Raw genomic sequence first — 23867 nt, 5'->3', positions numbered from 1 at the left:
TTCACAGGCAGAGGGTTGCAGAAGACCGGCATCACCGAAAACAGAGCTTGGGAGTCCATTTTCGCTGGCAGACCACGCGGGCAACCACAGGTGCCCCCAATGAGTGATGTCAACCTGACCACACCCACCCTGGCTCCTGAGGTCAAACACAACCCTGATGTGGCCCTCAATGAAATTGAGTTTGACACTTCTTGGCTAGAGCAAGGAACAAAGAGCAGTATGGATTCTATGGAACAAGAAAATCTAGGAAATACAGTTATTTACAAAATTGATGAACTGAAACTTTTGATTGTAACATATGTCATATGCTTATGATGTATCTAGTCTTACTATTGGAGTTAATTTCTAATTATTTTGAAGTGATTGATTAAAGCTAAAAGTATACACCAATTTACTTAGGAGTTACTCCATTGAGCTTCATGGAACTTACATCGAAGGCATGTTAAAGATTGTACAAGTTCATAGTAACTGAGAAAAACTTAAGGAATGGCAGTGAACATTTCAATAATCTGATGGAATATTGATGAGTTGCGGGTCCCAGTGCTGGGATGAATCAGCTGACGACCTGCACCCAGGCAGACTGTCTGGGTGGGCTCCTCTTGATGGCAAAGATGACAGCGACACAAAGGTTTCTTTTGGTGAGAGGAAGCCCAGATAGTACTACGCACCTCTCTTTTATTGTGCAGCAAGCAGGGGGGCGGGGTTAGGTTACATGAGGTTAGACAGGAACAGGAAACACTGCCATATATGGTTAATCCTTATGCTATAGCTGACTCAGGTTTTTATACAGGAACAGGAATCATTGCCATATATGGCTAATCCTTATCTGACTCAGGTTTTATACAGGAACAGGAAACATTGCCATATATGGCTAATCCTTAGTGACTCAGGTTTTACACGTTGCTGTTCCTATAGTGTCGCCCTATATATGTATTGTATGTGTATTGGGTTGTCTGTGTACGTGACTTCCTACTGATGTGTCATGATATCGCAACATCTCCTCTGTTTTTTATTATTTTGATGCACCTCTATTCTTTTATGCTGCAGAATCTAGTCCTCTTCTGAGTCCAAGTCCTGCCGGCATATCAGAATGCGAGGGCCGTCTCCTTTTTCTGAGTATTCATCTTCGTTCTCCTCCGAGTCCGAAGTGAATGCCAATAGAGACCTTTTTTCTGCTGGAGTGTTGATCTCAGACCTTATTCTTACAAGCATGTTTATGTTGGTAATCTCAGTATCAATAATGGCCAGTCGTTTTTTGAGGAATTGCATTATTTTCCCAAATACACAAGGGCCCATGGCACACAGCAATAGGAGCAATATTAATGGTCCAGCAATTGAGAAAAGAAGTGTTGTGAGCCATGGGGAGAAATTAAACATATTATGATACCAAGTGTTACCTGCTTCCCTTTCCTTTTTTGCATAATTCCAATCGCTCTTTTAATTTATCTAATGAATCTTGTACTAAGCCGGTATGATCAGCATAGAAACAACATTCTTCTCACAGGCCCACCATGAATTGTTGTCCGGAACAAAATACACGTTCTGAAAAACAGTATTGAAATTCCCACCAGTACTCCAAAGTGCCCTAGAAATACCATTGAGCCATAAGTAAGTCTGGTTACAATGATGACTTGTGGTGTTAGGTACATTTCCCAGGCAATATCCCGTCCCTATAATGTTACCAATGGTTTGAGTACCTTGTGACCAATGACAAGATGAAGGTGATTTTTGGGCAGTGAAATTGGTGGTGCTACCAACGGCCTCATAGTAAGGGGGGCTGCATTAAGACACAGCCAACAATCATTGGTAATTGCAGGGTTGCTGGCATTGAGGAGGAGGTAACTAGAATTTATTAACCGTAGCAAAGGTTGGGGAACTGTATGGCCTGGACGATATTCTACCTGGGATATGTTTCTATTGGGACCTACTTGGATAGCAGGCCGCTCAATGATGAGTTTTATGGTAAAGGTATTGCCATAGTCGTACCCATCAGCATAAATCCGGATTCCCCAGGTAAGACCCGCCTCCCACTGTGTAGTCAGCCTTTTCCTTTCCGCTGAAAACAGAATATACATGGGATTACATGGAGTCCATATGCCCCCTGAGGGGCAATCAGCTTGATGCCAAGAGTCATTTTGGAAGGCAAAGATATAATCGTCTTTGATCGGTGGTGACCAGGAGATAGAACCGGTGGAGAGACATGACCAAGAGGCACAGAAGGCATCTGCGGGGCCTCCGCAAACGCGAATATTCTCGCGAGTCTGCTTATGTCCAGGGCAAATATAAAATCGATAGCGATGGACAAATCCCGGAGAAGGTGTGGGTGTCTCGGTCGTGCTGGTGTAGGCGGTGAGGCCTACCAATATCTGTCCGACGTCAGCTTTGAGGGTAGGCCACCAGGTGTATGGGTGAGTGGTGTTGCTGATGGAAAATAAGACACGATCGTAGGCATCATATATTGTCCCAAGTTTGTTTCACTGGCTGGTGTAGATTGAGGGGGTTTACAGGCAATGTTTGTAGGAAAAAGGAAGAAAATAATGCAGTGAAGAAGAGGAAGCAGTTATTCATCATGGAGCTTCAGCCAGTGGAGATCCAGAGGGTCTGCGTTGGGTTGTGGCTGATCAGGTGGGGAGGTGTGGCAAGGGCGCACACAGCGACCAGGAATCCAAAGAACTTTTTCAGGTAACTGAATTGCAGCGTAGCCTCGCCCCCAGGTGATAAGTTCAGCAGGACCCTTCCAAGCTGGATCTGGGAGTTGCCTGTAATAGACAAGTGGTCTTGCAGTGGGGAGAGAGGGTTTAGTGAAATGACGAGACACAGCAGATGAGGGAGGGTTTCCAGTGAGGTTAAGGAAATTAAGAGTATACAAACACATTTAACAGATTTTGCAGTGTCGGGAGGTTGGGGGGGCTAATCCCTTTTGACCCCGTGTACCGATCAAGGGCTTGTTTAAGCGTTTGGTTTGCCCTTTCTACAATAGCTTGCCCTTGGCTATTGAAAGGAATTCCAAATTTGTGGTTAATGGACCAATGATGGCAAACTCTGAAAAAGCAGAGCTTGTGTAGGCAGGTCCATTATCCATTTTTAGTATTTTTGGACATCCCAACACTGAAAAGGTTCGAATACAGTGGTTGATTACCTGTTTTGCATTTTCGCCCCTTTGGGGCATGGCCAATATGAATCCTGAATAAGTATCTATAGTAACATGAAGATATTTCCATGGGGCAAAAGGAGGATATTGAGTAACATCCATTTGCCACGTATCACATGCCTGAAGTCCCCTGGGGTTAACCCCTTGAGGGATAGCTTTCGCTTGGAGACTGCATGTGGGGCATTGTTGGATGATGGCAATTGCTTCAGCCATGGTAATGCCAAATTGTTTGACCAGAGCCTTTTTATTTTGATGAAAATAAGCATGACTTTCTCCTGCCGTTAAGGGGGCAGGTTGTGTTTGAGCAGCAAAAAAAGATATTGACGAGCAGTAATAAGTTGCTGTAAGCAAGAGAACAGTTTTAGAAGGGAAGTCTCTACAGAGGGGGAAAGATAAGAGCCATATATGTGAAATACTACTTGAGTGACATACAAGCTTTCAGAGATAAGATTGATTGGGATGTGAGGAAATTTTTCCAAGGCTAAGATGATGGCTGCTAATTCTGCTTTTTGGGCTGAGGTCTGAAGAGTTGTATGACTGGAATGCCATACTTAGAAGCAGCAGTTTTTAATTCCTTTAACAAAGCCTACTCCAATGGAGTATAATGAGGGACAGGATTACCCCCAGCAGCGGGGGTTTGAAGAATCATAGGGAAACAAGAAAGATCATCTGCAGATAGTTTTCCTTCTGCCAAAGCCAATTGAAAGGCATTACGGACAGGAGGATCTGTCACCATGGAGGAAGGAGGCAACAGAGAAGAGTCAAGGGGTGGGGGGGAGTAGGGTGGAGGTGCTGAGGCAGCAACAGGACAGAGTTCAGCAGAAGGTGGGTCTGAGGAAGACTGGATAGAATCATCAGGAAAGAGAATATTAAGAGCAGCCATAATGGCAGGCCAAGAACAAATAATCTGAGGCGGAGCCCTAGGTGGTTCATGCATCCATTTCCCCATCCGTTCCCAAGTGGAACATTTAAGAGTGCCTTCCGCGGGATACGCGGGGCAGTGTTGTTGAACATAACTCAAAAAATCATTCAAATACGTTTTTGACAGAGGATATACATTTGTGCCGTTAGCCTTTTGCAAATAATTTGCCTTCTTCACTAAAGAGAGAAGTTCATCCCTATCCTTGAGTTGAACTTGAGAAAGTGAGGAGCCCATACTTACGATGCGCGAAGCCTATTCCAGGTGCGTAGGTACAGGAGTGAAGGAAGCGTATTCCTAGACAAGAATCACGCCTTGTTGGGGACGTATCGTTGAGACGATCACGTCGGGGTCACCAGTTGATGAGTTGCGGGTCCCAGTGCCGGGATGAATCAGCTGACGACCTGCACCCAGGCAGACTGTCTGGGTGGGCTCCTCTTGATGGCAAAGATGACAGCGACACAAAGGTTTCTTTTGGTGAGAGGAAGCCCAGATAGTACTACGCACCTCTCTTTTATTGTGCAGCAAGCAGGGGGTGGGTTAGGTTACATGAGGTTAGACAGGAACAGGAAACACTGCCATATATGGTTAATCCTTATGCTATAGCTGACTCAGGTTTTTATACAGGAACAGGAATCATTGCCATATATGGCTAATCCTTATCTGACTCAGGTTTAATACAGGAACAGGAAACATTGCCATATATGGCTAATCCTTAGTGACTCAGGTTTTACACGTTGCTGTTCCTATAGTGTCGCCCTATATATGTATTGTATGTGTATTGGGTTGTCTGTGTACGTGACTTCCTACTGATGTGTCATGATATCGCAACAAATATTATATACTTCCATTAGAAAAATTTTATTACAAATTTATAACCTACAAAAAATATTGTCTGGAATAAATTCATTAATCTGACAGGGAGAAATAGCATACATACCTGAAAATGTATATCGAGCTCCAGTGTTTTTTGAAATTATCTTCCTTGAACGTTGTTGAGAAGAGGAGCCACTAACTTGCAAGAAAATTTATGGACAATTCTTGTATACAGTTTAGATATATTAAGCAATACATCACCTTTTCATATTCTAGCCAATAACTGTCATAGCCTCACTGTCAATCATGTATACAGAGCTTGAAAAGCAAAATACAGGATCTGCACTATTATATCAGGTGACATTTCCAATAATGTCCACATGATGTCAGCAATGTTGAGACCATCTACAAGTGGAGACAACTTGATATTCCTTGTACCTGGGCTGAAAAGAAATAATAAGGAATTAACATAAAATCTGTCATTAAATTGATGACTGTAATTTAATGGCATGAAAATATAATACAACTTTTTATATAATTTAATCATCATTTCAGGTACAAATACAAATCTGAAATTGGGACATTATTTTATTTATTTATTTTATTTATTTTTGTCAACCGATTATAAGATAACAGGTATAAGTATAAACATAGTTATGGATACATGAAATGGATACATATAAGAAAAATAAAAAGAAACAATAGGACAGGGACAGTAGGCACGTTGGTGCGCTTATGCACGCCCCCTACAGACCTCTTAGGAAAGGGGTGAGGTCAATAGTAGACAGTTTAAGGTTAAAGTTTTTGGGGTTTGGGGAAGAAACCACAGAGTCAGGTAGAGTATTCCAGACATTGACCACTCTGTTGCTGAAGTCGTATTTCCTGCAATCAAGTTTGGTGCCATTAACTTTGAGTTTGGATCTATTGTTTGCTCTTGTGTTGTTATGGTTGAAGCTGAAGTATTCATTAACATGTAGGATATTGCAATATATAATTTTATATACTATACTTAGATCGGACCGAAGGTGGCGTAGTTCTAGGTTTTCTAGGTCTAGAATTTCAAGTCTGATGGCATAAGGTATTCTGCAATGAGTAGAGGAGTGGAGAACTCTTCTTGTGAAATATTTCTGGATTTTCTCAACTGTGTTAATATCAGATACATAATGCGGGTTCCATATTGATGAGCTGTATTCAAGTATTGGTCTAGCAAATGTTTTGTATGCCCTAGTTAGTAGTGTGATATTACCAGAGAAAAAGCTACATAGGATTAGGTTAACAACTCTTAATGCCTTTTTGGCTATGTAGTTACAATGGGCTCTAGCACTTAGATCATTAGAGATGAGTACTCCAAGATCTTTGACAGAGTTTGGATCATCAACAAGGTCTTGACTATTCAGACTATTCAGCCTTCTGATTTTGTTTTTTTGTTTTTTTGCCAATATGTAGGATATTTATTTGTTGAGATTTATTTGTTGAGATTTGAAGTTGCCATTTGTTTGACCATTTTGATACATAGTCAAAGTCTTTTTGAAGGGTAGCAGTACTGTCTGTGGTATTGAACAGCTTTACATCATCAGCAAAGAGAACTCAATTGCTCTTAATATGATCACAGAGGTCATTTATGTAGAGTATGAAGAGAGTTGGTCCTAGAACACTATTATATTATATTATAATATTAGAAGGTGGATGACTCTACACTGCAAAAAAAAAAAATGAAGCTGGGAGCTGTTATGCTTCAAAGAATTGACCCAAATCAGAAAAGTTACAGAATGTGCCTTGTTATCCCTTCATTAGAATTAGGGACTCTGGCTGAATTTCAATTATATGAGCAATGGCTATTAAAGGCTGTTCACCACATCTAGATATCCAGATAACTCAGGATGGAAGATACTATTGGCACTTGTGGATTTTTGAGAGGATGGAAGTGGTAATTTTCCTGAATATAGCAGGCCTCTGCAAAGCACTTCTGTTCTGTCTCGAGGTGTTGTTTTCTTCTGGACTTTCTTCTGAATGGCAGTGATACCATTCAAGGCAGTGTCTCAATTTGGAAAATTAAGTCATTTAGTCTCCTGGGTGGAATATTGCAGTTTGATTTAGCTACCTGCTTCAAGTCAATAGAAAAAAAAAATCAAAGAAGCCCTGTTTCGTGTTCTGGATTGAAAAGGAAGAAAAATTCTGATTGGTATCCTTAAAGCAGAGGAGCAATTCAATTAGATGTTTTGCTTCCCAAAAGTTGCTTTATTTATAGACAATTTTTAATTGAATAATGCTTTAATTGAATAAGTCCAAATAATGCTCCATACAGCCATATAAAGCTGTTGCCAACACTGCCCTCAAACTACCATTTTCCTGAGCACAAATGTATCAAATCCTTCTGTGCCATGTCTTCTAGTGCACCATATGCATTCTATCACTACCACATTATCTTTGCTCAGTAAGGGAGTCATTCATTTTGCCAAGCAATAAAAACGAGGCAGATCGCAAACAAAGAAGGTCCACTTCTATAAACAACTTCCCCAAATCTAACTAAGAATTTGTTGTTGTTTTTTCAGACTTTAATGTCAAAATAGCTTAAGCCTAACTCAATAGAATTTCTACATTCATTTTGCCAAGTGATGAAAATTAAGTGGAATGTAAGTAGAGGATTACCTTGACTATTAACAGCCTCTGTGAATCTAACACAGAGGTCTCGAAACTTGTAATTTTAAGGCTTGTGGACTTCAATTCCCAGAATTCACCAGCCAGTATAGCTAGTTGAGGAATTCTAGGAGTTGAAATACACAAGTCTGAAAGTTGCCAAGTTTGGGGACCCCTGTCTAACAGGTTGAAGGTCCCGTCCCCCCACTACACACTAGATTAACCCAGTGGTGGGATTCAAATTTTTTGACTACTGGTTCTGTAGGCATAACTTGGTGGGCATGGCAGGGGAAGGATACTGTAAAATCTCCAGTCAGAGGTGGTATTTGCTGGGTCTCCGAACTACTCAAAATTTCTGCTACCAGCAGGTTCTCCAGAACTGGTCAGAACCTGCTGAATACCACCTCTATCCCTAGGTGGATTTGCATCCAAATAAGATTTTATATCATTTTCCCAAACAAGCCGAATGTAAAAGTAGGAATAGAAATTTACTTGGGGTTAGACTAGAATACCTTGATAACTGGGAGAAAAGGAAATTACTGTCAGAATCAGAGGGGCTTTTTATGAATAGTAGACATCCAGTTTTCATAATCTACTTTTTTGTTGTTGTTTGGCAAAACAAGTGGAGAGGTCCAACTGGGTTGAAAATACACCTAGGATTACAGTTAGCCTATTTTGAAATCAGTAGAAGAAAACCTGAATTTCACAGTTAGATTGGGAGACACTTTTTATAGATGCATAGTTTCAATGTAGCAGACAAAGGTCCTTTTCTTTGGGGATTTTAAAAACCTTAGCTATCTACCTTAGCTATCTAGTCCTATCTACCATGTAAATAACAGAAATTATTTTTTCCTGGTCTGCTTAACCTCCGTTTGACTGGAAAGTTGTTGTCTTTCATTGTATAGCTCCTTTTTTCAGTCTCTCCTTTTTTTCCCCTTCCCTTTTCCAACCTCTCCATGTCCCCTTCTAGATTTCTCAGCTTTTCTGGATGCAAGGTAATCTTCAAATAGGGACACTGCCTGCCTGGATGATGCTCCTCTATCCAAAATCAAACAGGACCAGGCAGGACCTCTTGGAGTTGTTCCAAAACATTTTCATTCACAATTTCCTCCAGCTTTGCCAACATTTTCTTAGTCCTTCCTATTCCTGGTCTTAACATTCCCAGAATCTTTGCCTGTAAGGGTATTTTGTAATTTTATAATGGTAGAGTGATAACATAGGGATCACACCTGCTCCTACACTAGGAGTGGAGCTAACCAAAACTAGAGACTCTTGTCCAATGGCTTCTGTGTTCTTGAGAAAGGAAATTAGGCACTGGCTAGAGGAGATAACCAAGGAACAAACTGAGTACAAACCAGAGTCCTTCCTTCTAGGAATTTTTGATAAACAAATATCAAAAAAATCGAAGTATATTACAATTCATATCCTAACCGCGGCCAGACTGGCATTCGCCCAGTGCTGGAAATTACCTTCCATCCCCACTGAACATATGGTTATCCAGAAAATTTTACAATGCGCCGAAATGGACAAACTAACCCAATCATTAAAAAATAAAGAATCCTCAACCTATTATAACAATTGGAATCCTTGGTATAATTGGCTAAATCAAAGATAGACCACTTCTAGGAAAATTAAGGCCGAGGGCTTCCTAAGCCCCGCAGACAATATTTTTGAAGAAGAAAGGATTTTATAGACAGGCACAAAAAATATGGTTTTATTTTAATTGTTTTCCCTATTATACCCATCCCTTCCCTTACTCTTCCCTCTTTCCTCTCTCAAGCCTTCCTCTCTGTCCCTTTTGGCCTGTGCTAAGGCCTGTTTGTCTTTTTGTTGTACATAATTTGTAGTTGTGTTGTTTTTTTAAAGGTAAAATTAATAAAGTTTTTTCTTAAAAAAAGAGAAAGGAAATTAGCACTTCCATCTCTCTCTCTCTCCCTCTCTCCCTCTCTCCCTCTCTTTCTTTCTCTCCCTGCACTCTCCATTTTTGGCCTCTTGCTATTTCTTTTCTTCTTCTCTTCTTAAGAGATCATACAGGCTTGTTTTGTAAACTATCAACATTCTCATGAAGAACTGGTCCATTAAACTAATTAATGTTAATTTAGATTTCCACCAAGGTACTACTGTCTGCAGAAACAAATGGAAAAGGTCAACAGATTTTACATGACTTCAGTCTGTTCCTAGACCGTTTCAAAATAAAGTTCTGGTACTTGAGGGGCTGTCATCAGGAGGAGAAGGTCAATTTATTCTCCAAAGCACTTGAGGAGAGTAACAAAAAGCAATGGGTAGGAACTGGTTAAAGAGCGATCCAGTCTGGAACTAATGAGAAATTTCCTGACAGTAAGAACAATTAGCGAATGGACTTGCATCCCAGAATTGTGGATGCTCCATGGATGGAGGTCTTCAAGAAAAGTTTGCACAGCTATTTGTTGGGGATGCAATAAGGTCTCCTGCCCTGGGCAGGGGGTTGGACTTGAAGACCTCCAAGGTCCCTTCGAGCCCTATGATTCTGTGATTCTAATTTTACTTTTTTTCAAAGGTATTTTCATCAGACATAGTTATTTCCTCTTTTTTAAAAAATTGCTATCCCATCTGTCCATTTGAAACTTTCTTAGATCGTAATCTTGTTAAGCTTTGAACTTTAAATCCTTTAAAATAGCTCTTTTCTCGCTTCTTAATTTCAAAAAGAAGGCATTTACTGAGAGTCTAATTTTCACTGGCATTCGGAAAATTGGGTTGTAAAGCAGTTAAATTGTAAAGTGATTAAGGAGGTGAGGCTTTTGCCAGTCAACTGTTGATGAAGGCTACGACAAGTTTTAATCAGCTCCCAACCACCACACATTTTTCAACAAATGTCTGTGAGTAAGGATGAAAAAATAGAAGGCAAAAAACCCCCCATCTACTCTGTATTCAGTGAACATTAAAACATTAGAGAAAAAATGACTGACATCCTACCCAAAAGAGGGGTTGGGTATAAGTCATCCGGTAGATGTGGAGAAGAATTAAAGATACAGTAGTTCTAAGATTGAATGGATTTTGACCACCAGATACTGTTGTGTTTGCAGTTGCTAAGTCTGAATGCAAACTTAGTAGCTTAGCTTTGGATTTTGGAATGAATACATGAAATTTCATTTCACATGCAAAATTTGCAGTTCTCTAAATTTTGACATGCAGTTCACATCAATTTCATATTGGTGCTGATGTGATATATACTATAGAAATTATGATTGATGAATTCATTTTGAATAGTGGAGGAATCTCTTATTTACTTTATTATTCATCTGCAAAAAAGATCCATCGAATTCAATTTGACAATAGTTCTGTATGAAAAATATTCATTTGAAATTAGTGCTTTCTGTTGGCTATGACTACATGTTGAAACATAGACCTTTATGTAAAACAAATATTATCACATTTTTAGACAAAATTGGATTTCCCAATCTAATTCCATTCCATTATTGTGTTGGGCATCAGCTTCTATGGCTAGTAAATATGAAAAGTCTCTTGTTTAATTATTATTATCTCACCATTGATCTGCTAGATGCTATGTATAAACCCTCCTATTCAGGTCCACAATATTGCTTGAAAATATGTTTTTCCTGATCTGGTTGCTAAGTCAGGAATTCTACATCTATACCTGTCCAATTTGATTTTCCATGTTTTTCTTAGCAAAAATCCAAGGAACAAGAAAAGCAGTTGTTTACCATACTTAGCTGCTGAAAAGCTTTAATAGTCTTGATTTAAATTTCATCAACTTAATGTGAGTTAGAGTTAGACACATGCAGCTGTCACTGAATGACCTGGCTATCCAAAAAAAAGGAAACACAACATTCGCAGAAGCCAACACAGATAATAATTGAAGGCCCTACTGATTGATGAGTTTGCTATGTGTTTTACTTGTGAATGAAGGTATCCTTTAAATGGGAGCCAGAAATTAATCTTTCCTACCCAATTACTTCCTATGGTATTTCCTAAAACACATACTTAAAGTAGACTAATTACTGTTTCTTTCTCTCTTGGCTGCCGAAATATTCCAATAGCCAAGTCAAGCAGTAACATACCACTGATTCAAGGCATTCTATCATTAAGTAGGTAATAGACACATCAGCCTTAATTATACACCTACTGAGATGCTCCATCTAAAAGCCTCTGGCAATAACCAAATGGATTTTTGCCAGAAAGAAATTAGTCTGCAATGAGAGTTGAAGAAAGAAGGAATGAAGTGGATTCAATTTCATCAGCTCAATGTAGCAGCAATTTCAAGCGGACTATATGTTCAGTTAATTTCACTGCTTGTATCAGAAAATGTACTCTTATGGCCTACTTATTATGTGTTTACTGTACTTAGTGTTGGTGTTAGTGCTGGATCTCTTGTATCACCATGGCTTTGGGGGAATAAAATATTTCTTCTGTGTTTTCTTTGTTAGATGCATTAATTTAAACACAAAGAGCCTGTACTCAATACCTGTTTTAGAAGTCTATGGATGGCAGCAAGTTAAATAATAAATTTGGAAGCATTACTGTATTATGTTGGGAAAAATATTCCATATTGAATGTTTTATCCACACAAAATATGCAACTAATGAACCACTGATTTCTAAGATAAAGTTCAGAGAACTGATGATTTTCATATAAATCACGAATGACAGCAAGATTTTGTGTGTAATGAACATGTGTATACACAGATACAAACACACTATATAAGAGTGGAAAAGCAGGTAAATACTGTTTTAAGTCTTTGGATATGCTTTTATACCATTAACAGATGCTTTGTAACTAATTTCCTTGAGCTCAGAAACACTTTATGATTTGCTGTAAAGCTTCCCTTCTGCCAAGATCCCATCAACCCAGTAGAGAAAGGGCAGAAAAGTGCTTTTTCATTAATTATACCACAGCAGTAGCAGTACTTAGATAAAGGCTAAAAAGGAGATACTCAGGAAAAGACTAAAAAACCTGCGTCACTCAGCAGCAGGCACACAAGTGGAAAGTGGAATAGGAACAAGCAGATCAGTATAATTCTGTTCAGAGTTGTACCTCTTGATCTATGGCTGTGTTTTTCAACCTCAGAAACTTTAAGATGTGTAGACTTCTACTTCCAGAATTCTCCAACCAGCATGGGAGTTGAAATCCTCAGATCTTAATGTGACTGAAAATGAGAAACTCTGGTCTGTGGAATGGGTAAGTAACCTAAATAAATGAAGGCAAATATACATGTCCCAGGAGAAGGTTGCCGAATCCAATCTGGGTCAGTCACTAGGACCAGACATTCAGTTTCAGAGCTTTTGGACTTGTGCTGGAGCTCATTCCTCAGGTAACTTTTTTCTCACCAGAATATGAGAGAGAAGTATCTTGAAGATGGGCTCCAACACAAGTCGGAAATCTCAGAAGACTAAACCTCTGGTCCTAGCGTCCGACCCAGATTGGATTTTGCAGGTGACCTACAACCCAGTGCAAATGGGCTCCCAAATCTTATTGTTGAGATCTTAGAGCAGCAAAAATATCAAGCTGCCAAATTACAGCAATTTAACAACTGTTGAAATCTCAGTAGGACACAGAATGCATTTATCTAGTTAAGACTCTTTAGCAATAAAACTATTCCTGGGTATGTAATATCTGCTGATAGTGACATATGAATTTGCCTGGGTTACTGTAATATAAATAGTTCTGCAAATAATTCAAAACCATAAAAAGCAAAGCAATTCAGAAAGTTTTCCATATCTGCCTCAAACTGAGCAATGATGAGACTAAAGAAAACACTCTTGGGATATTGCCACAGCAATGCTCAGACTTTTCACACTCCTCAGCCCTTCATTTCATCTCTCATTTCATCTCTTGTGAGTAGGTTTGTGTTCTTTGTAATAAAATAATAATGTTTTACATTCCTTAAGTCAATGGATTGCAGCTGTCTGATCCATCACTGGAGAATGTTCATAAATCCAGAGTTATGAAGGTTTCATTTTATTTGACTCTTAATTGAATAGAGATTTGGATTGAGAAAAAAATAATCCCGGGTCCTCAGTAAACTGAATAAACTCTGTCTGCTGTGAGTAATAATCAAAATTTTCAGGGGGGAAGGATATGAGAAACAAGTCTTTGTTTTGTAGGAGGATTAACTGGAATCAATCAAACCAATCAATCCAATTTTTTATTATGGGTATGGTCATGAACTGGACTGGAAGATACTTTTGTAATGCTATCAAGAAAATTTGTCTATATGGTCAATGAAATAACCCTATTGATAGAATAGAAAATCTGAGACCATTATTTTCTTTTGCTGTGGCCAAATAACAAACATCAGACTACTTAGCAGCAAACTTTTTGATAAAATAAGGCACAGGCAATTATGTTATGATGGAATCTGAAGTAGCAATCAGAAGTGCTTTTATTTCATCTTCTTTGTTATTTAAAGTGTGCTCTGAAAATGGTGATAGCTCCACTTGGACAGCAATGAACCTTAGTATAATCAAGTGTAATTGATAAGTGAATATCAAAGAAGCTAACATTAAAACCTGGGTGAAATATTGGACAGTTTGTTTTCTTAGCAGCATTAACTGGATTTTTTTCAGCCTGTGTTCTGTGGACCCTTGGGCCTTGTCCCAATTTGATGAAGTTCTCTTTAAAAAAACTAAGGAGAAAATAAAGGAATATATTCAAATGCAATCAGTGTTTTTAATCATTAGAGCTTTGCCTTTTGAGTCAGGTTCTGGGATTTATTTTTTATTTTTTAAATGTCGGCTCTGTAGCCTGAAAAAATATTAAATCTCCCTGGTATAGAGGGGGATTTGGCAAATAATTGGCACATGACATAATCCTAGAACAATTTCACTTGTCTATTTTTGGTTTACTGGACTGGGAATAGCTATTCAGAGAGAGGTATCAAACTGGAAAATTGAAGCCTGCTATGAGTGTGAGGCATTCACATGAAAGTTCCTTTTCATTAAATTTTTCTTTCTGAACCAAATATGTGCTATATTGATATGAAAGTAATATATCATTCTAGCCAACAATCAAAGCCATGATACTTTCAGTTCTACTGAATAATTTATAGTTATCTGTCATCCAGAAAATATAATTTATTGACAAACATTTACTGTTTTTAGCAACAAAAACTAATATACTGAAACAATGTTATTAAATTACAAATTTCCAGGTGAGCATCTTTATAATACATGCAATAAAAAAGTCTAATGCTTAATAAGTTAAAGGCATATTGTGAAAAGGTTTCCTGCATCCATACATCACCAGATCAGTACTTATCATTCCTTGTGGCATTGTCATCAATCCTCAAAGGAATGGACACATTTCAAATTAAAAAAAAACCAACCTCGCTTTTAGAATTAGTGTTGTGTAAAATTTTACCAGAGTTCTTCAATTATGTAATAATTGAATCTCGAAGCAGATCTGCAAAGAACTATGCACACGGCAAGTGTGCTTCCACATAGGCACGGTAACACTGAGCATACTTTATTCCAATCCTTAATTCAGTAGAAAAGCATGGCGTATTCAACAGCTAATGTGAAACAAGTGAAAAAAGAAGTAATGGATGGACTAGTCTTTATTTTTTGCCTTCCAGCAAACATCACCTGCTGGCAAAAAAAATACCAGTTATTTTTTTCTAACTGGGATACATCTGAACCTATGGGAGGAAGCAGCTTTTGACAGCTTCCTGTCAAAAATAAGCTTTTAATTCAAGAAGCCAAGAAGCTACGTGCATGTATAAATGCATGAGAGACAGAAGCTTTACTCCAAGGATTACAAAATGGGTAGGACTACTCAGTGAAGCAGAAAGGACTGTCACCTCTGTTAAATTGCACTTTCTCCTGTTGTTTTAAAATAATAGGGGGGTACAAATTTAATATCCATAATATTTTGATTGGAAACATCATTTAAGTTTTTCTCCAAAATCTACAGAGTTAGAGAATGAAGACAACAGGTATCCCTCAATGTTTGATCACAGCTTGGACCAGAATGTTTGTCATAAGTAATGCTGTTGTAAAGTGTGATGTCACATAATTGCATTGCTTACAACAGCAATCCCAGCAGTCCCAGTTGCCATGATAACTTAATGACATGCAGATCATTAAGCAGGAATCAGTGCACATCCAAAGTAAGGTACACAGGGGTTTCTCAGGGGAGCGGGGATGCCCTAAGAAGCTGGTACAGGCTTCACATGAGTTTAGAGGGTGATGCACTGTGGCACAAGCTCAGGAAAAGAGAGTACAAGCATGCATATGTGTAAACATATAAGGGAGTCTGTGAAAGAAAATTCAGCTCTGGGGTACAAGAAGCTCCTGGGCTACAGTGTAATGTAAAGCTTCAGATACTCCTGGATGCCCTAGCTTGGCTGAGTAGCTGGGCACAAAGCTGTAGTGCACTAGAGAGCACCAATAGCATAATGCAATGCTGCTGCACACCAGGAAGCCTAGACAGACTTCCTGGCATGCTGTGGCTGTGGGATGCAAAAAGACTCTAACACAGGACTGTCAAACTCCTGGCCCATGGGCCAGATGCATCACACACTGGCCACGCCTGGTTTAGCAAAAGGGGAAAAAAAGTTCCAATACGTCACATGACACATCCATGACCACATGAGTTTGACACCCCTGCTCTAACAGTATGAAGCCAGTCCCAGCCTGGGCCAGCAGCATGGCACAAAGGAGTTTCTTCTCACTCTGCATCTCTTCTTTTTGTGTTTTCTTCATGATTTGTATGAATGCGCTGCACCAATGGTTTTTTCAATAATTCATTTGCAGATCACAAATGTGATCAAACGTCTTGTTTGAATTTGATTGGACATTTAGCCAGAACATCTCTTGCTGCATCTTGCTGCATCAATTTTGGTGGTCGAGCATGAAGAAAGATGTAGAAGGATACATGCCCTGTCTGTGTGTCAGGAAAAAGACAGGATGAAACCCCACAGGTTCTTGCAGCTGGTTTTTAACTTCATGGCACCTTGGAAAAAGATCTCCATGGACTTCATTGTAGAACTACCAGAGAACTCAGAAAATCCTGTGATTTGGGTCACCATTGACTTATTCTCAAAACAAGTACATTTTGTGGTATGCCCACAAAATGGGCACAAATGCCCACAGATCTTAGCTAGACGAACCTTTGAAAGACTGTTCAACACATCTATCCTTACATGGCACACCCAAGAGAATTGTCTCCAACTGAGTGGTGCAATTCACCTCCCAATTCTGGCAAGAATTCTTAAAGTTCCTAGGAATTACCAGGAGCTCATCTCCTCACACCACCCTTAGACTAATGGCATATGTGAACGTCCTAACAGCATATTGGAACAATACCTCAAGTGTTCTATCAATTATCAACATGACCAACAGTAGGGCTGACCTACTTTTATTTATGGAGGTAACCACATACTGCATGTTCCTGCATGAAGGTAACTACATACTGCAACAATTCAGTATGTAGTAATACTGTTTTTGTCTCTTTTTGGGTTGCTACCAGTGGATACTTTTAGCCATGCTGGAGCTCCTGTAGAAATCACCTCAAAACCTCTCACTAGCTGATTGGGTAAAACAACTGCAAACTACATGGCCCATCTTATGCAAAGTGTTGGATGAGGCTAGAGAAGCATCTAAGAAATACACTGACAAAAAGATCCTTCCCGATTTAATTTCGGATCCTATTTTTTCAAGGAAGGCAGAATGCTAGCCACCATCTCACACTTATGCTTCACAACCATTAAGTATCAGCTGCCATGAACTCAAGGGGGGGCTGGATGGAAGGAGGGATGCTTTTAGGAGAAACAAAAACTTCATGGGATCTCTCCAAGATGAGCTTCAAGGACAACTGGCTAGGAACAGAATGCAGCAGCATACTAAACCTATGCCTGAAGTGTCCATTCTGAAAAGATTTTGTTTGAATTTGATTGGACATGAGGGCCCAGTGGTGGGAAGCAACTGAGGGAGGGAAAAATTGGCTTGGGGATATGGGCACATGCTTTTTCAGTTCAGTTACTGTAATTCATTTGACTTATAGTAAACTATACCTTTCTCAATAAATGGAGTTAAGGATCATTCTAGCTTAGATGTTCAACCTGAGGCAGATCTGACACTTACGTTCATCATGACTCATTATTCACATTACTGAACAGAACCCACAACTCATCCATACTGAAAGTGCATCAACATTTTAGTCCTGCCCTCTCCTGAAAGGATGCAGGAAAGTCTCTGCTCTAAGTTCTCTATACAATGACAATCCAGGTTTTGCTCAAAGCTATTTAAGGAAGGGAATCAGAGGTGGTATTCAGCAGGTTCTGACCAGTTCTGGAGAACCAGTAGTGGAAATTTTCAGTAGTTCAGAGAACCAGCAAATACCACTTCTGACTGGAAATTTTGCAGTATCCTTTCCCCGCCATGCTAACCAAGCCATGCCCACAGAACCGGTAGTAAAAAAAATTGAATCCCACCACTGAAGGGAATCATCTTGTAAGGCAAGCTATATTCCTGTCAAATAGCTCATATAATCAGAGAATCTTTTCCAATATTGACTTTGAAATCTTTTGCAGTCCTATGCACTGGAGAAAATAAACGTCTTACTTCACCAATGTAAAACAGCCAGTTAGTGGTTGACACATCAAGCAAGAAACCAGGAGGCCATGATACTAATCCTGCCTTTGTCATGATGCCAGCTGGATGATCTTGGGCCAGCCACTCTTTCCCAGCCCTAGGAAGCAGACAAGGATAAACCACTTCTAAAGTCATGCCAAGGAAACTGAATCTACTATTGCAAACGGTCACCAGGACTAATAATAATAATAATAATAATAATAATAATAATAATAATAATAATAATAATAATAATAATAATAATAATAAAACTCTGACTTGAAATCATTAAAAAATAAAGCATCAATGTTAACAGTGTGGAGCTTATAATATAGGAAGTGGGAGTTCAAACTAGTGGTTCTGATTGGCCACCTTGATTTTTTTGATCCCAGCCCTTTGCTTATGTGAAGACAACTATGACACAGGCACTTTACTACTAAGTGAAGCTTGAAGAAGAATCTCAGGAAAGTTTCACAGTTTGGCAAATGACCTCTATTCTCTGAGCTGTAATTTAGAATTATGAATAGAAAGCTGACTGCAATTTTAAAGTTAAAGACTTCAGGCACATTTTAATTGCCTGGTAACAAGTAATCATACTGAAGCTCTTCTGGGTTCTTAGATACTACTGTAGGCTTAGATGAGAAAAAAAACCTCAGAGATCCTAAATTATAATTTACTCAGCTAATTTGATTTGATGAAGTCTTAATCAAAGAAACTATAAAAGATAATACAGTTGCAGAAAATTATATATAGATGTTGAAATAATTTTGTTCATATGAATGAGATTCTTGTTAAACTGTAAAAGGATAAGACTTCTTGGTTAATCTTGGTTGTTATTTACTTTGAACTGTAAACAGCATCCTATTTATAGCTTTGTTTACTTTTTTTCCAGAGTTTGGCTTATTGCTTGGGGTGGTTTGTTTTTGTCTATAGATCTAAGAAATCTCTCATTGTATCCATGACTAACTGCTTAGTGAATAGTATTGTATTCATTGTTTTTCATAAAGAACTCCCAATTTTTCATAAAAGAACCACCAATTAAGTTGCTGTGGTGAACAGATAATAAGTCAGTGTATCATAAAAGCCATTTTCTTGTTGTTCTGGAGCTATTGTTCTTTTTCACTCCAAGGCTTGGTCCTAATGTCCTAATGAAACAATGTCAATATGTCAATATAGAACAACTGCTTGATACTAATACTACAATTTATTAGAACCCGCGTAACTGTTCTGATAACAAAACAGAATAACATAATAATAGAGTTGGAAGGGACCTTGGAGGTCTTCTAGTCCAGGGGTCACCAAACTTTTGGACCTCAGGGACCACCAAACTCATACATACATATATACATACATGCATGCATACATACATACATACATACATACATACATACATACATATTTGTGTGTATATATATATATATATATGTGTGTGTGTGTGTGTGTGTGTGTGTGTGTGTGTGTGTATATATATATATATATATATATATATATATATATATATGTATATGTATATGTATATGTATATGTATATGTATATATTTGTTTTCTGAGGTTCTCGCAGGTATTAGTATGTGGATCTTTGGTTATTCGGGTTTTCTCCTGCATAAAATTGGAAGTGTCTAGGCAACATTTCGATGAAGTCTCATTCATCATCTTCAGGCTTTGAACTGGTGAGCTGTGATACTGCTGTTTGGCTTCATGTTCGTGGTCGTGCCACATCTTCATGGTGGGTGTCAGTTCGCTTCATGTATGGGTTTGAAGCGGGTAGTGATGCAGCTGCAGTACGGCTTCTGGTCCGTGGTCATGTCTCATCTTCTGTGTGGGTGTGAGTCTGCTTTCTACGTGGAAGTGTGGTGGTAGCATCTTGTGTGGCCCTCATGTGTGTGGGTCTGGTGTCATTCTTCATGTTAGGTATTCATTTGCTTATGAGGGTGGGTTTCCAACTGGCTGGTAGGTGGGAGGTATCATCTTGTTTATTCATGCTGTGTGGGCGTTTTTCTATCTCTATGGCTTCTCTGATTATTCTGTTGTTGAAGTGTTCAGTTTTGGCAATAGTTCTGGTATTTTTAAAGTCAATCTCATGTCCTGTGGCTTTGAGGTGTTGAACCAGGGAAGAGGTTGGTTCTTCTTTTTTGATTGAGTTCTTGTGTTCTTCAATGCGTGCACTTATTCTTCTGTTAGTTTGTCTGGTGTATGTGGTGGGGCAGGCAGTGCAAGGGATTTCGAATACTCCTTGGTTTTCTAAATCAATTTTGTCTTTAGGGTTTCTTAGGATGGTGGATATTTTTTCTGTTTGTGCAGAATGCTGTTTTAATGTTGTGTTTTTGGAGGATCTTGCTGATTTTGTCTATAGTCCTTTTTTTATGGGAGGAGGGCTTTGCCGTTCTCTGTCTTGGATTTTGGTTGGGGTTTCTTTTTGGATTAGGTGGGTAATCTTCTTTCTTTGGAATCCATTGGCTGTTAGTACGTTAGTGAGAATGTGTAGTTCGGTTTTTAGGTGTTGTTCGTCAGCTAAGCATTTTGTTCTGGAGATGAGTGTCTCGGCTATGGAATTGATCTGTGCTGGGTGGTGGTATGAGAGTGCGTGTAGATAGCGGTTTGTATGTGTTGTCTTCTGGTAGATGGTGTGTCCTAGGGAGCCATAGGATTTTTTGGATACTAAGACATCTAGGAAAGGAAGTTGATTGTTAGCTTCTGTTTCCATGGCGAATTGTATTTTGAGGTGTAGGCTGTTGAGGTGTGTGAGGAAGTTGTTCAGTTTTTCTTTCCCGTGTGGCCAGATTATGAAGGTGTCATCTACGTATCTGAGCCAGAGTTTGGGTTTGTGATCATATTTTTCTAGAGCTTGTGTTTCAAAGTGTTCCATGTAGAGGTTTGTGATGACAGGTGAGAGGGGTGACCCCATGAGTGCTCCTTCTATTTGTTTGTATGCTACCACCACACTTCCACGTAGAAAGCAGACTCACACCCACACAGAAGATGAGACATGACCACGGACCAGAAGCCGTACCGCAGCTGCATCACTACCCGCTTCAAACCCCTCCGACCCATACATGAAGCGAACTGATGCCCACCATAAAGATGTGGTACGACCATGAACGTGAAGCCAAACAGCAGGATCACAGCTCATCAGCTCAAATCTCCCAGCAACCAAGACTAACTTGAGCACAATCAAGCCCCCACCTGAACAGAACACACCCCCAGCCAATCAGAACACAGCCAAGCCCCCACCAAATCAAGTCACATCCCCACTAGCAGTTAAAAGGAAGAAGCAGCTGCAAGTTCACATTACTCTGAGAAGCACAAAGCTGAAGACACAAGCCTGAAGATGATGAATGAGACTTCATCATAACGTCGCCTAGACACTTCCAATTTTACACGGGAGAAAACCCGAATAACCAAAGAGATATATATATATATGTATGGTATTCAGCTTTGTTTGGGTATTATCCCATGTCATTATAGTTGTGCTTTTAAAGTTGTGGCAACATTTCAGCAGAATCTCATCTGCCATCATCAGGCTTCTGTAAAGTGTTCGTCTGTGCAAAATTGTAAAAGTCTGACTTACAGACAAACACAATACAGAAGCCTGATGATGGCAGGCTGGAAATGTTCAGACAAGCCCAAGAATCTGGAAATCCACAAGATGGTGATGTTGTAAGTTAAGTTTAGTTAGGTCAGGTGGGCACATTTTTTCCTCCATTTTAAATTTCTGATTTTTATATTTTAAGGACATAAAACTAGCAGAACAACGCTGGAATATCTCGTGTCTTGGTCTCTTGGCTTCCATTCTGTGCTTGGAAATCTTTGAGTGACATTCCCTTGGAAATTCTTAAAAGTCAGATTTGAAATTTCTTCCTTAACCAATCAGATCTGTGCTCAGCAAGATCAGAACTTTTTTGTGGAGAGTATATAAAGATGATCTCTATGGGAACCCTTTATCATTTTACTTTTCTTTTTTCCTGGGTACAGGAAAAGTACCACAGTGGTAATCCCAAAGGTGCTTTTTCAAGAAGCAACTGGACTTTTCTTTGTTTCTGCCTTGAAAATGTTTCACTTCTCATCCAAGAAACTTCTTCAGTTCTATGAGTAGTGAGTAGTGCTATGCTATATATATTCCTTCTTTCTCAAGGAAGGAGATTACAACTGCCACAACAACTGGCTAGTGGGGTAATACCTTTATTGTTATGATAGCCTTCAGCAATGCAACTGCTCATGTCTGCTGTATACTGAAGAATTTGCTTACAACAATTCAGTTCATGTCTCTACTCAACTGTCATATTTCGATGCCATCTATAGATAGCTTTCACACTTTTTTCTAATTGCTTCATGAGAACGTCCACTGCCAAAGCTTACTGTTTCCTTCTAAAGCTACCGGCAGTTTGGAACTTCCTTTGAGCATACCAAACTTCCAACATTCTCTTAATTGCTATTGTCAACTGAGATTGGAACATCCCTCATTTATTGGATCATTCCTCATTTTGGTGCAGATCAATCCATTTGCCTTTTGCTTAAAACTTCCCACTATATTTAAGAGTCACCTAGTTTTCCTTTGTGTATCTCAGTGCTTCTCAGTGCTTCCACCTTCTCAGTGGATGGAGAAGAGGAGTTTGAAGAGAAGAATTCTTATCTTTAGTAGATACTTGGCTTGTTGGTATATTTTATTCACTGGTATGGAGACCAGAGTACTTGTTTAGGGAGAGCTGCAAGCAATGTGCAAGCATCCTTTCTCCTTCATTTATGAAAATATTTTCAATGTTATCATAAGCCCAGGTCACTCAACTGTCAGTCACTGATGGATTTAAACAGATTGGTGCTATCAAGATTCTTCACTGAAATTAAGTAGGAAACCTGCTCAAGGTACCTGATTTTTTTCAGGACAGAATGAACCACTCTACAGAGGAAAATTGCCCAGAAACAATGCACACCAAATTAATCCTTCTCTGAGTCTATACTCAAAGCCAAGGCCATCATACCTCTTCCATAAAGACAAGATTTTAAGCAAAATCCAGCAGATAGTTACCAGAGCAGTTTTAATGCTGAATGAATATACTGTATATTTTAAAGCATAGGAACCAGTGAGCATAAGATACAAAAAAGACAAGAAAAAGAAAGATAAAAGATAAAATAAAAATAAAAAGAAGGTGAGCAACATGGCCATTTTGTTGAAACAGAAAAAGAAGAGATTGTAATTTATGGGTTTAATGATTAAAAAAGAATAAAATATGGGAAGAAGGGAGCCATGATGTAACTATAGAGAGAAGATAAAATATAAATACATTTATAACTTGCATGAAAAAGATTGAAAGCTACTTTTTACCTTTCTTTTTCTTTCATGTCCATTTATTTATCTCTTATCTTTTACTTTGCTTTGTTTATTCTTTAAATGTGTATTATTTTTACTTTGCTAGAAACATTTCCTTAATAAAGGAATATAAAAAATAACTTCCAAAGAGAGAGAAAGAGAACAGATGGTCAAGAAAATAATCAGAGGGACCATTTTAATGAGAACGCTATATGAGGTTACATCGTATTTGAGAAATATTAGTGTTCAAAGCATAATTTGTTTTCTATCATAGCATTCCGTGATCCTGCTAAGGTGTTGTCAGCTAGAACAAACAAGAAAAAGATCTCCCATCCATTCCCCCATGTGGAAATGCCTGAATTTCATTTCTCCACAAAAATAATTTTATCTAACTAGAAAGAGTATGTTGTGAGCACCATTTCTAAATGCCCTGGAATAGTAGTAGCCACATGGTGGGATACAAAATTGGGA

Source organism: Pseudonaja textilis, chromosome 6 (genome assembly GCF_049901715.1).
Source record: "Pseudonaja textilis isolate UNSWEBS1 chromosome 6, rPseTex1.2, whole genome shotgun sequence".
In the NCBI taxonomy this organism is placed as follows: domain Eukaryota; kingdom Metazoa; phylum Chordata; class Lepidosauria; order Squamata; family Elapidae; genus Pseudonaja; species Pseudonaja textilis.
This window is presented reverse-complemented; position numbering follows the sequence as displayed.